This window comes from Pipra filicauda, unplaced genomic scaffold (assembly GCF_003945595.2).
Source record: "Pipra filicauda isolate LSUMZ 115617 unplaced genomic scaffold, ASM394559v2 scaffold158_size1702193_pilon, whole genome shotgun sequence".
Taxonomy (NCBI): domain Eukaryota; kingdom Metazoa; phylum Chordata; class Aves; order Passeriformes; family Pipridae; genus Pipra; species Pipra filicauda.
Window position 1 is genome coordinate 273,033 of NW_024104084.1, and position 12,846 is coordinate 285,878.

A 12,846-nucleotide genomic window follows, 5' to 3' on the forward strand; every position below is an offset into this window, starting at 1 on the left:
GCAACTGTGGAGAAGAGGTGGTCAGGACACTTCAGTTGCAGAGCACCATACTGCTGTAGTTTTTTCCTTGTGGTACAATCTTTCACCTGTTCAAACCCATGCCAGATCAGATTCTCCCTTTCTGTGCATTTCTTGCAATGCTATTTGTATGGTTTTAATGATCAAAAATTAATATTGTGACTCCTGCAATGGAATCAGCTGATCAGGAGTGAAGAAAGAATGGAAGGAGCAAAAGTAAGAGGAAGAAGAAGGAAAAAGATGTGGACTGGGCAACGTAGGACAGTCTTGATCTCCTTTCTGCCCCTTAAATCCCATGAACCCCATGAAGTTGGTAGATTGGACTGATAGCAGTATTTGAGCCAGCATTGGTAATGGGTTTGTAAACCTATCAGATTTACTATCAGATTTGTCCGGTTTCTGGCAAAGCATCAGTGGAATTCTGACCACATGGCCTATGCTGCCAATTTCCTTCCTCCAGAGCTCTGCAAATGAAGATATATAGAACACCCAAGTCAGATTTGCCTCTGGAGTTCATTTCTTACAGAAATTAATCAGACATCAAGCTGAGCTACTTTTGAAATTTAGTTTAGCATGAATCTTGTCATTTTTAAGTCTTACTGGTACAGCTGCAGGATGCTCTCTGTAGTCTCTGCAGATCTTGCCAAGCCACCACAAACCCATCACCAAATGCTTCTTCCAGTCTAACACCCCTGAGAAAGATATATTTAGTAATTTTAAACAGTTGTTCTTCTTTTTTTTTTTTTTTTTTTGACTGGTGCTGAATGAATAATATTTTCTTGCTTTGAATTTGTTCTTTACTGGAAAAAAAAAAAAGAAGAAGAGATATCAGAGCTTTAATATGTGATGCGTAGAATTTCAATGTAGAATATTGATGTGGGCACTTTATAAAACATGTAAAGTGAGGTCCTGTGCTGGTTTCGGCTGCAGCAGGGTTAATCTTTTTTTCACAGTACTTTGTATGGAGCTGTGTTTTGGATTTGTGCTGGAAACAGTGACGATAATACAGAGATGTCATCATTGCTGGGCAGTGCCTGCACTGAGTCAAGGCCTTTTCTGCTCCTCTCACCATCCCACCAGCAAGGGGGTTGAAGATTCACAAGGAGTTGGGAGGGGACACACCATGAGCAGATGACCAAAACTGATCAAAGAGATATTCCAGACCATATGGTGCCATGCTCAGCCTGTAAAGCTGAGGGAAGAAGAAAGAAAAGGGGATGTGATTGCATTTGTCTCCCCAAGTCACCATTACACAGGATGCATCACTGCTTTCCTGGGGTTGGGACGGCTGAACACCTGCCTGCCACTGGGAAGTGGTGAATGGATTCCTTGTTTTCTTTCCTTTTGTGTGTGACTTTCACTGTATGTGTCAAACTTTATCTCAACCACAAGTTTTCTCACTTTTACCTTTTCTGATTCTCCTCCTCCTCCCAGTGGGGCAGAGTGAGTGCAGCTGGGTGGGGCTTAGATGCTATTTGGGGTTAAATCAAACAGACCTGAAGAAGGAAATGATAGAGATGTGGATGTACCTTACTGCCTGCAATGAGAATGTGTGTGTGGGAGAAACTATGATGAAAAAAGGAAATGAAGTGACAGAGCACAGAGGGTCAAATGTCTTAGTCTGAGAGTTCTTGGGCTATCATGTTTCACCTTAGCAGCCTACTTGCATAGTTCCCATCCTGGTTACTTTAGCAGTGGCTGTCTTTAGCCCACCCACATTGCTGAAACAGTGGTAACATATGCCCGAATCTCATTGCAACATATGATGTGTTGTGGCAGGAGGCATCTGGCTGGTCATAAGCATATCCTTCATACTTTCCTCTCCTCTACATGACAGCCACTCTTCACATCCAGCAGACTTCATTTCACCTTCAAAGACAGTGTCTGATGCACAGCAGCTGCCAAAAGTTTCTAAAGAGGAGAATTCTTAGGAAGACCTGCTGTATCTCCCACAATATATCCATCCAGCAAACGCTACGGCATTACCATCCTTTCTCCATTCCTTCATTACTCGGATATGAACAGAGATTAATATTTTGCCAGTTACCTCCTCATCAGGCCAGATGAGGAGAGCAGCTCCTTGTGTCCATTTAGCTGCTGCACACCAGAACAGAGGTGTTAAGCACGTCAGCACCAACGACCTAGTGCCCTGGAAAATGAAAGTGGTTGCCTTCAAGTGCTGAGGTAAAGCAACCAAGAGAGCCCTGACCGTTCACCCCTCCCCTCCATGTCACCTATACAGTCCTCTGCAGTGGGCTGCCTGTTTGGCTGACCTTCATTCCTCTGGACCCATGTGAAATAAAGGAGCTTCAAAAATTTGGGGTGGAATATCCTAAAGCGATTTCAGCTTCTGCACCTACACTGCATCTGATGCATTGGTCATTTGCATTAATGCTATTGTAATTGCTTTATTGAATATGCTGGCAGAATATACTCATTCCAGGTATATTGAAGACATGGGGTTGATGGCTTGACCTTGCAGCTCCTTGCTGGAATGTAACTCCAGCATGGGAAAGGAAGGCAATGAGTTCCTCTCCTAAGAGGTGCATAATCAGTATCCAAAATGAGTCTCCCGTAGACATTTTGCTTAACAACAAATTTAATGGAAAGGCTCCTTGTAACACAAAGGGAGATGAGCCACACATTCTACAGCTTTGATAATCAAATCATTATTTTTGTAGCCTTAAGGGATATCTGCTTACAGTAGAATTCAACATATAGTTTAATTTACTTATCTGATCTTTCTCTGCACATGAATAGCTTCTATTTCTTGCCCTATTTCAAATTTCCTTACATAATTCAAATGGCATCACAAAGTATGTATGTGTGTTTTTGTACTGATGATATTGACAACTGACTAAAAGAAGGTTTTATTTCTGTTGTTCTTGTCCCTTTCCCATTCCCACTATTCAAGTCGCAGCTTAAAAGGATTTATTTTTGATGATCTTAATTCTGTGCCAGTGTGATTATTATTAGTGTTTTAAATTCTAACCTCTGATCCCTTTCATCTTTTTTTATTGTTGTGCTTTTACTAATCCCTAAGTCTTATAAAGGGCTTCTCATCTGTACATCTTAAAATGCTTCACAAAGGAGACTGGAAACACTATTCTTACTTGACATGCTGGGGACTAAGGCAAAGAGAAGCAAAGGGTCATATGCAAAAATAACTCAGGAAAACAAGTGTTGAAATAAATTCCAGATTTTCCAAGAATCTTCCCTCTCTAGTGTGCTGTATTGTCTTCCTTATAGAATTTGAACAAAAATATCTTAGTCATTAGAATTGAAATAGAAGTCAGCTTTTCTCCTTTACTGAATCCAACTCCTCTTTTTTTTTTCTCCCCTCTTTTTCAATGGAAGTACCTGTTTCAAGATCTTTTAAGAAAGTGTGAATGCAAAAGAGAAATTCTGATCCAATTAGTGACTCTCATTATTAGTGTTTTTGCAAGTGCATGTAGGTTTAACATGCATGGACAGTCCTGCTAGCTAATGTCTGCTGCTCCAGAGAATCAGATTTTCTGCTGTTCCCAGGTTAAGAATGTAAAGAAATTGCACAAAATGAATCCCCAGCATAAATGTGGCTAAGTGCGATAGCCTGGGTGACAAAAACTTGATAACGTAGAGCTCATAATGAGACACATATATATGGTCTTATCACCCCAAACAGCTCTACCCTGCTGATTCAGGTAACATCAGCATCAAGTAAAAAAAAAACTTTTCGACCATCTCAGCGCTCTATTGCTCATTACACCGACCTGTCAGAAATGACAACTTGGCCAAGCCCAGTTATTCCATGCTGACAAGGTGCTGTATATACTTTTCTGCAATAATGTCAGCTTTAAGGTGCAATGTACTTAAGGAAGCTCATTTCTATGATTGGTCCAAAAAGAACCATTTGCCCTGTCGGGGAGGTGAGCAATACCTTAGTTTCCTTTAAATTAGGAGTAATTTTCAAAAAGATTGTTCTTGGAAAACTAGCTCAAAATAGTGGAACTTCCATTTTTCATTTTTGTTAAGAGCCTGCTTACTGAACAATTGTCAGATGATTTTCTTTTAGTGTCTAAAACAGCAATGATATTTTCTCTAATATCTGGCATATTTCAGAAATCTAAATGCAACCAAATGAAATTGCATTCAGGGACATATGCTGGTAATCTACTATAAATAAGGAGCTATAATATAAACATGACAATCTAAAGGGCAATGATGCAATAAATGTACATTACAATACTGGAAGGACCAAAGAAAACAAATCCTTTCCTTTACTTGCAGGGCCACAACTACAGAATTTTAGGGAAATGGAATTGTGTAAAGAACAGTGAACCGTGGAAAGGGAACAAGTAGTGTTTGGAACAGGTGCAATGGGAAGTGGAAATGACAACCAACTGGTTATAAGCCTTAGCACTGGCTATGCACAAAGGCAAGGCACACACACCCACAACCATATGAGTGCTGGGATGGCAGCAAGCCACTATGATCCTGGACTTACTGTAGTGCAGTGATTTTAAGAGTCTTGTATTCACTTGCTGAAATGAAAATTTGCTTCAGCTGTTCCGATATCCTCTGGAGGGTTTGATTACTGACCTCAAGCACCTAGAGGCTATGCTTATAGATAATAATATGTATTTAATAATACTTAATTACCTAACCCTCTACTTTATTTATGCTGTATTAATATATTTCTGTTTGGATTGGGTATTATGTCAAACACCATTCCCCCTGCTAAAGTGTCCACACACCTACTCAGCAACAGACTCAGGTATATTTTACCCTGGTGCAAGACTAGACTTTACATAGTATAGAATACTCAGAATTAGTTTTTCTAATAGACAAATGATGTATTAGAGTGATGCACGGCCTGATGCCATATCTCCCTCTGCTGGTAAGGTTACTGACTGATAAATGTGTTAATCCTTCAGCAAAAGATTTTCAAGGTCTCAACTTTCAGACTGAAAGGTCATAGGTTTGATTCATGGCATGGTGCTATTATGTAGACTAACATCCCCTTCCTTCATCTTGAGCACAGAAATTGTCATTGGAACACTGACCTCTCAGTAAAAGGGAACAATGTACCTCACACCTACAAGGTGAAACAAATGAAGGTCTAAGAGGAAAAAAAAGAAGAAAAAGAAAAAAAGGATTGAAATGCCAAGGGATTGTGCTGTTCAATGAGGGTGGCAAATCCCAAGGGATTGTGCTGTTCAATGAGGGTGGCAATTCTCAGAGACTTGTGCATTACTATAGACTCAGAGCTAGTGTTTCATTGCTCAGTGGTTAAACCTTTGCTCATTACTGTTTGCAAACACTGCAAAATGTTTTAATAAATGCACGGTAAGGGTGTGCTAATGAGGCATTTACAACCTTTTAGAATTAAACGCCTAAATAGGAAATTTGTCAAGTAGCAGCTTTGTTTGAGTTACTGGAATTTATTTAGGCCTGATGGAAATGTAGAAAAGAACTCACGACTTCTCATCTATCATTTTTTACTTTTATTTTCCATTACAGCAAATATGTAATTAAATAAATAAATTGAAATAAAATATTCAGCTAGCTGTCCATGCATCGAGACACTGTTGCCACTGGAAATAGATATGCCTGCTCCTTCATTGCAAACACCATTTCATGAAGACATGATGGGTTACTAAGTCTTCAAATAGTATTGGAAGAAAAAAACCGAGAGACATTTTTCCTATAAATGTGTGTTTCTCACATGCATGCAATATTAGCAAGATGGGTTCAAAATGGCTGTAAGAAGCAATTCTTACACCCCAAAGATGTCCTTGGTAGGTGGACTAGATTTTCAAAACGTTCTCTCTTTACATTTCTCATGTTGGGGGTGGAAATGCTAAGATGGCAAAGGTTTTACTTTGCTTTTAACACCTTGAGATGCATTGAGGAGTAAGTTTTGTCCTGACAATTAATCTTTCATTCAGTATTGCTCCAGCCATCAACATACAAACGAGAAAAATAACAAAATGACTCCAAACTAGCCTAATGTATTTTTCTTACATTCACAACAACAAAAATAATAATAACAAAACTCACAAATACCAAACAACTCACAAAAAGATGGATTGCTAAAGTTGATAGATAAGGTCAGTGTTACATAGAGTTCTGATAGGTCACATAATATTTCAGTAACAAGACATGTTTTAGTACCTAAAACTTCCATTGCAGAATTGTCCCAGCTTTTATTTGAACTCTTAATTAGCAGCACAAAGAAAGACAAAACCTTAGGCACATCAAGAGAGTTAACTACTATAATAATATTAATATTATTTCTCTGAATTGACATCAGACACTGGAATATGTTTGGTAAGTTGCTACCTGGTCTATAATAGATGAACTCACTTTAGAAAGCATAATGAAGGAACTCCCAAATGCTGCAATGTGGTCTGTGGGAGAAGAAGCTCCTTCTGCAAGGAGCAGATGTCCGAAAATTACCCTTCAGCTTCAGGCAAGCTCTGTCATGTCAGAGAGAGCACTTACTCACACAAATAGTCTCAACCCCTGTGGTGGAACTGTTTCTGTAGATCAAAATCAATGGGTTTTGTAATGTAAGACCCATTCCTGCGAAGAGGAATCTGACTCAGACGGCAGCTCATACCTCTATAGACCTTGGTGCAGAGATGTGCACACACAGCACAGATGTGGGCATGCACAAGCAGGAAAGCAAGCCACAGGACAAGTCATAGGACAGGCTGTCCCAGGAACAGAAAATGCCTGTCATCTCTCTTTTGCTGAAAAAATGGCTTCTCCTTCAACCAGCGCATTAGTCCAGCCTTGTTTTCCCCCCTCTCCCCAGTCTTTCCAAAATAGCTCCTTCACGCTTTTGCCAACACTGTCCCTTGCATTAGGGGAGATAACTCTTTTAAAACACATGAAAACATATCTTGCTCTCCTTTTTCCCAAAGTTAGAGCAGTTCCTTCCTCTGCTGCTAAGCCTGCAAAACACTCAGTATTGTTCAGGAGGCAGGACATGGATGTCATTACCTATTTGGAGAAGGTAACATACTCTACCTGGATCTAGGGACCGTCATTTACATTTTCCTTAGCCTTCTTGGGAAAGGGGTGATGTCACTTTGCCTGTGTTCATACAGCATGTCAGACTGCAGAGGGACTGATGAGCAATTAGGAGTTGAGGTAGTGTGGTAACAGTGACAGAGATCGCAGGGGTCAAAGAGTGGCTCAGGAAACCCCTGCTCAACCACGGCTGCCCCATGTGTCAGTGAGCAGAGAAGCAGTCCCAGCTGTTCCCCCGGCATTCCCTGCTTCCCCCTGAATCTGCAGCTGCTCAGATGATCAAGGGAGCCAAAATACTGCCATGCATGGCAACAGGGGAGCCCTTGCGCTGGGGAAGGTCTCGCAGCAGTAGTGCCCTGTGATAAATGTTGCTAGTGCAGGGAAATGGGAACAAAATGCCATTCGCCCATCCCACACTGGATGCAAGGAGAGGAATAAATTGTTCTATTTGGGAACCACTTTACCTGCAGCGGAGCAAACACAGTTGAGGAAGGCACCTCACCCCGCTTAGAACATTTTAATGAGCTCTAAGTAATGAGGCACTGTTGCAAACACCCTGCAACTGATTCCCCCACCCCTCCAACCAGAGTGTCTGAATTCAATTCTGACTGATACCTGGCTCTGTAAAAGCAAGTCAGTACTAGGCTCTGCTCTTGGGGTGGAAATCCTGCATATTCAGCAGGTGGAAAGACCCTGGACATGACACTGGCTTACAGGCACCCAGGACTTGATTTTTATTAAGTCGTATTTAGTAAGAAAACTGGACATTTCTCCCTCTACAAAATAAAAAAAAAATAAAAATAATATTTTAAAAAAATCGTGTAACGTTTGTGACTAATTAAATTTTCTCTGTAGTCATGATTAATGTAACAAATAATTACAGCTTAGATCTAATATAGATACAACTAATTGTTCTGCCCACAGTGCATCGTGACTAACAATTAAACAGAGCTTCCAAAGCAACTGAGAGTAGATCTTAGCCTAACCTTTTGCCTTGTTGTGCTTTTGCTGCCGAAGGAATATACATGCCTACAGCTTTTGTATTCCCATTCACATCACTGGCAGTGACAGATTCTTCTCTTACTAGTTGTTAGACAAGCTTATTCCTTTTAACTTCATGTGTTCCCATTTTGTGAGACTGTAGGGCAAATGAAAAAATAGGGAGACAGAGAAAAGAAAAAGACTGCATCACCTCCAGATCCCTTGAGAGATTCCAGCCTGGAAAGCTCTCTTTCTCTCTGTAGTTGTATCAGTACAGCTGGTTTGAAGGTTTTGAGTTGACTCCAACCTGTCAACTAAAGATGAGTCTTTTTTTCTTTCCTTTTTTTTTTCCCCTAATATATTTCTTTCAGTTGTTTTAATTGAAGAAAGCTACATTATGAAAACATACCTTCCACCCCTTTCAAACTTTACTTTTGTAGAAGCCTGGACTTTGTAGTTCTCAGAAGGAACATATCAGATTTACTCAGTACCACACAGATATCTTTTTGATCCTTGTGTATGGAGTCTAAATCTATACCAAACAGCTCTGATGGATTCACTAAAGAATAGTTACAAGGTTTTATTAAAAAAAAAAAAAAAAGAAAGAAAAAAAATGGAAAGGAAAAGTGGCTTTGAATTCTAACCACTTAAATGCAAAGGTTGAGCAGCCAGTAGCCTTAATAAGGCCAGGACTTCACTTCTGCTTTTGTGTTTTAGGAAAAAAATTGTAGCTATGTTCTTGTCTGGATAAAGCTCCCAGCTCCTCCTTGGATATCACCCTTGAATACGGGTGAGTCACTTAACAATGTAAGTAGTGATTTGGTTTTGTTTTACATTATATTTTTTCTATGTATAGTGCATTCGAAAGCTATGAATAATTGAGATAAAAAATTGTTAGGATTTTGTCCATTACCTATCTATAGACCCTAAATGCTGAACTTATAATGATAATAAGATGTTAATAGTAATAATGAAAGAAGTGAACCTAATAACCACAAAATATAGGAACAGAGGATAATGAGATATGAGTTGTCATTTGACTCAAATGGTGATGAGTATTACACAGGAAGGAAAACTGTAGAGGTAAAACATTAAATCAGTCCAGTGACCTTTCTAGTTCTCAGATGTAGAGATAATCTGCAAGAATATGATGTACTGGTGAATATTCACTGACTTTAAGGAAAGAAATGCTGAAAATCCAAACCAACCACGAATGAAAAGCAGTGTAACAAGAATTACTAGCTGGACCCAGTTCTGACAATCATCTCAGGAAAAGCTGATTATAGAAACATATCAGATCTGTGCCCTGAAAAGGCAAACCCTTAGCTTATACACAACATAACTTAATGAACTTACTGAAAACCTACTGATGTAAACCATCCTAATATCCAAACCAGGAATTTTTTCTTCAGTTTAGAATAATTACAAAGCACCTTTTTTTTTTTTTTTTTTTCCCCTTGGTTATAGGAAAAGAGGCAATTACTTTTCTCAAAAAATATTAATTACTGGAAATGATTTGTTCATTCCTAGTAGAAAGAAACAAATGAGTTCTTTAGTGTGTGCATCTCTCACTCACTTCCAAGGGGCCACCTGGGTCAAATTTGTCCTTAAGTAACAAAATGACTTCCAACTTTAAGCTTTCCCTTCTACTTCTCAGGGTTCATTTGAAGGTGTGCACTGATGCATTGCAGTTTTGTAGCAAACTCTGAGGCACTCTCCATGGCACCAGAGTAATATCCTTAGTGGAAACTTACTGAAAGGATTGCTACTTGAAGGATGGCCATGAGGCTTTGGAACTAGGTTTTATGAAGTTGATGAACATTCACTGAGGATTAGGCTGTACTCATCAAACGATCTCACTTTTTCTTCAAATTAAAGAGAGTGCTGCCATTTCCTGCCTTCTAAATCTAAGTGTTCACAGCAAAAAAAATGTTATAAATGTGCTGCCCTCCTCTCCTCCACTGCTCAAGCAACCTTATTTCATTTCTGATTTCAGATTTTTTCTTATTTATTTTCTAAATCTATATGCCAAACAACATCTTCCATTATATAAAAAGCTTGAAATAAATTTGTGGAAATGTTGGTGTTTCCTAGGGAATCTGTAGTACAATGGATTTGATCAAGTCAGAGAAAAAAAGGGACAGCTTTGCCGTTTAGTTACAGAATGACTATGTCTGCAGTGTGGGTGATTTTGACGCTCTGAAGCAATTCCCCTTTGGCAGTCCACGAGGCTGCCTGCCCTCCTCCCCTCCCTGGCAGATAGTGAAGAGCCTGGGTTAGATCCCAGCAAGCATAAATCAGGCTTCCTCCAAAACTCATTGGAACAAAGCCAGTTTCTAAAAGATAAGTACCTGATCCCAGTGACTATTATTTGACAATGAACCCCAGCCTCCGTGGAAAATTTCAGCTCAGTCAGTATGTGATAACCCGAATTACAGTAAGCAGGCTGTCAGATCTACTACCCTTTGTCTAATATCCACAAAGATTTATATCTCAAATGAGATAATACAACTCGGTGCACAAATGAAAATTGCTGCTGAAGCAATGCCTCAGGGTATGTAAGCTCTGTAACTATTTTACTTTGTCTTTAAAGCCAAAAAACCCCAGTGTGTATCGAGTTTTTGGAGTGCCCAGAATTTTACCAAATGTCCCTTGATGTAGGCATCATCCATTCTTTACAGTTCATTTCCTATGAACTGAAAAGATTCCAGGAACATGAAAATGGGCATGAATTTGTAGACAGATGTAAGATAGATATGGAAGATAAATTTGCTTCCACACACTAGATTGTGACTGACAGTTTCTCTAGTCACTTATTTGCAGCAAGTCAATGGTTATAGCAAATCTTCCCGACAGGATCTGGCACCAGCTTCCTGTGGGTCTCAAACACATCATCACACAATAGCTCTGGCAGAACCCATGGCTGTAACATGCAGTCTGCAAGAGACTCTCTCCATCAACATTAGCCATGCATAGTTTCTTCTCCTAACTCTTTGTCCTCGAAAGAGCTATGACCTCCAAGCAAGAAATTCCCTGTGCTCCATTTATTTGAGTTCTCTTAGCTAATAATGGAGAATGTAGTGATCCATAGCCCTCAAAATGGACATAGAGAAACAAGCCAAAAAGATTGGACCTAGATTTCATACATTTATTTTTGCACTGTGTGGGGAATCTAAGTCACCTTTCATTAAAGTCAATGGAAATGCTTCTTTCGACTTTGGTGTGAACTGGAGCACATTTTTAGGGAGCAGGAAAAACTCTGATTTCAGACTTTCTTGTGCAAGAGGTAAAGGTGTTTGAGGAGGAGCAATGTGACCAGAGACTCATTGTAATCAACACAGAGATTAGATTTTGACTGTTTTGATTGTTCAAAAGCTGATATGTATGATTCCTAGGCTGTCTGAGTAAAAGTTGTTTCCCCTTACTTCAAATATCTAAAAAATGATGTTAATAATTATCTTAGGATCCCTTCATTATGCATGGAGAAAAATGGATTCTATTAAAGACCTACATTGTGAATTAATTGAGCACTGGACGTATATACACACATTTAGTCTGATGGCTGCCAATGTATGATGTATCTGAAAGCACAAATTATGGGAGCACTAATGGTGGGAAGCTAAGCATCACCTTAGGACACTAAAAGCTATGTAACCAAAGCAGTAGTAAATGAAAAAGGAAAAAAAAAAATACATATATGTGTTCATATGGATCTGATTGAGTAATTTCAGAGTATTCTAATTCATGGTTATAAAAATTTTAATATTCTCTGACTTTATAAATTGCTTCAAAACACCTACAAGCTTTTTCCTCCTTTTGTTAGACCTTTGCCAAGATACACCTCTCCTTCCTAAGCAATCTATTATCTCAGAGTTTTCTGTATAACTGCTCCTTTCTCATTTTCAGTACCCAAACTTCCCAATTTATCCACAGGACAGGCAGTATGTTGCTTCCAGCAATTTCACCATGACTCTTTTCCTGAGAGACCACTTCTTGGTGTGATATTAGTCAGTTCAATCACCATTGCCTGTACTTTTGCTACTAAATCAGTAAAGAGCGTCAATCACTGCCAGTCATGATGCTTTCATCAGTGTTATGGAGAATTAACATTTTGACACTGAACTAAAAAGACAGAAACTGACTTCCCATAGGCTACTACACAGCCATCAGATGGGTGCTTGATTGCTTCCAGATATGAAACTTTGGAAGCAAGTAGGATCCTAATAAATTTTTCAGGGCATTACACCCATTTCACTTTTTGACTTATTCATGAAGTACAAGTCTTAGCTTCCTAAATTTGAATTTTCCTGCAAAAAGGTAAATATAATGAAGTTCTTTTGAAAAGAATGTTCTTTTCAATTTTTTTTTTTTTTTCTGGAATAGCACATGTTCAAATGGCTGCTATTTAAAATTTGGAACACTGATAGCTCGTGTTTTTGCTAACTATAAGCTTTGTACACTTTAATTGCCATATATTATTGAATGATTTTTTTACCTTTCTTGCCTTAAAATACATGTTTATATGGACTGATGGACATAGATAGAGACACTAATGCTATCTATGTATCTAACATAGAAATGCAAAGCTTTTTATTGTATGTTTAATATCCAAGGTCTTTTCTAATAAGCTTGCAGTTTATCAAAAGGATAGTGACTTCCATGGACCAGTGAGCCAAATTGTCTGCATGGGATCCTAAGTTCTGACACACAATGTCCATCAGAAATTTTCTGTTGCCAACATAAGCAAATTTAGGGATACATTTTTACAGAGTAGCTCAATTTTCAAGTGTTATCTAATACAAGATTTAAACTTCTATTCCTGGTACC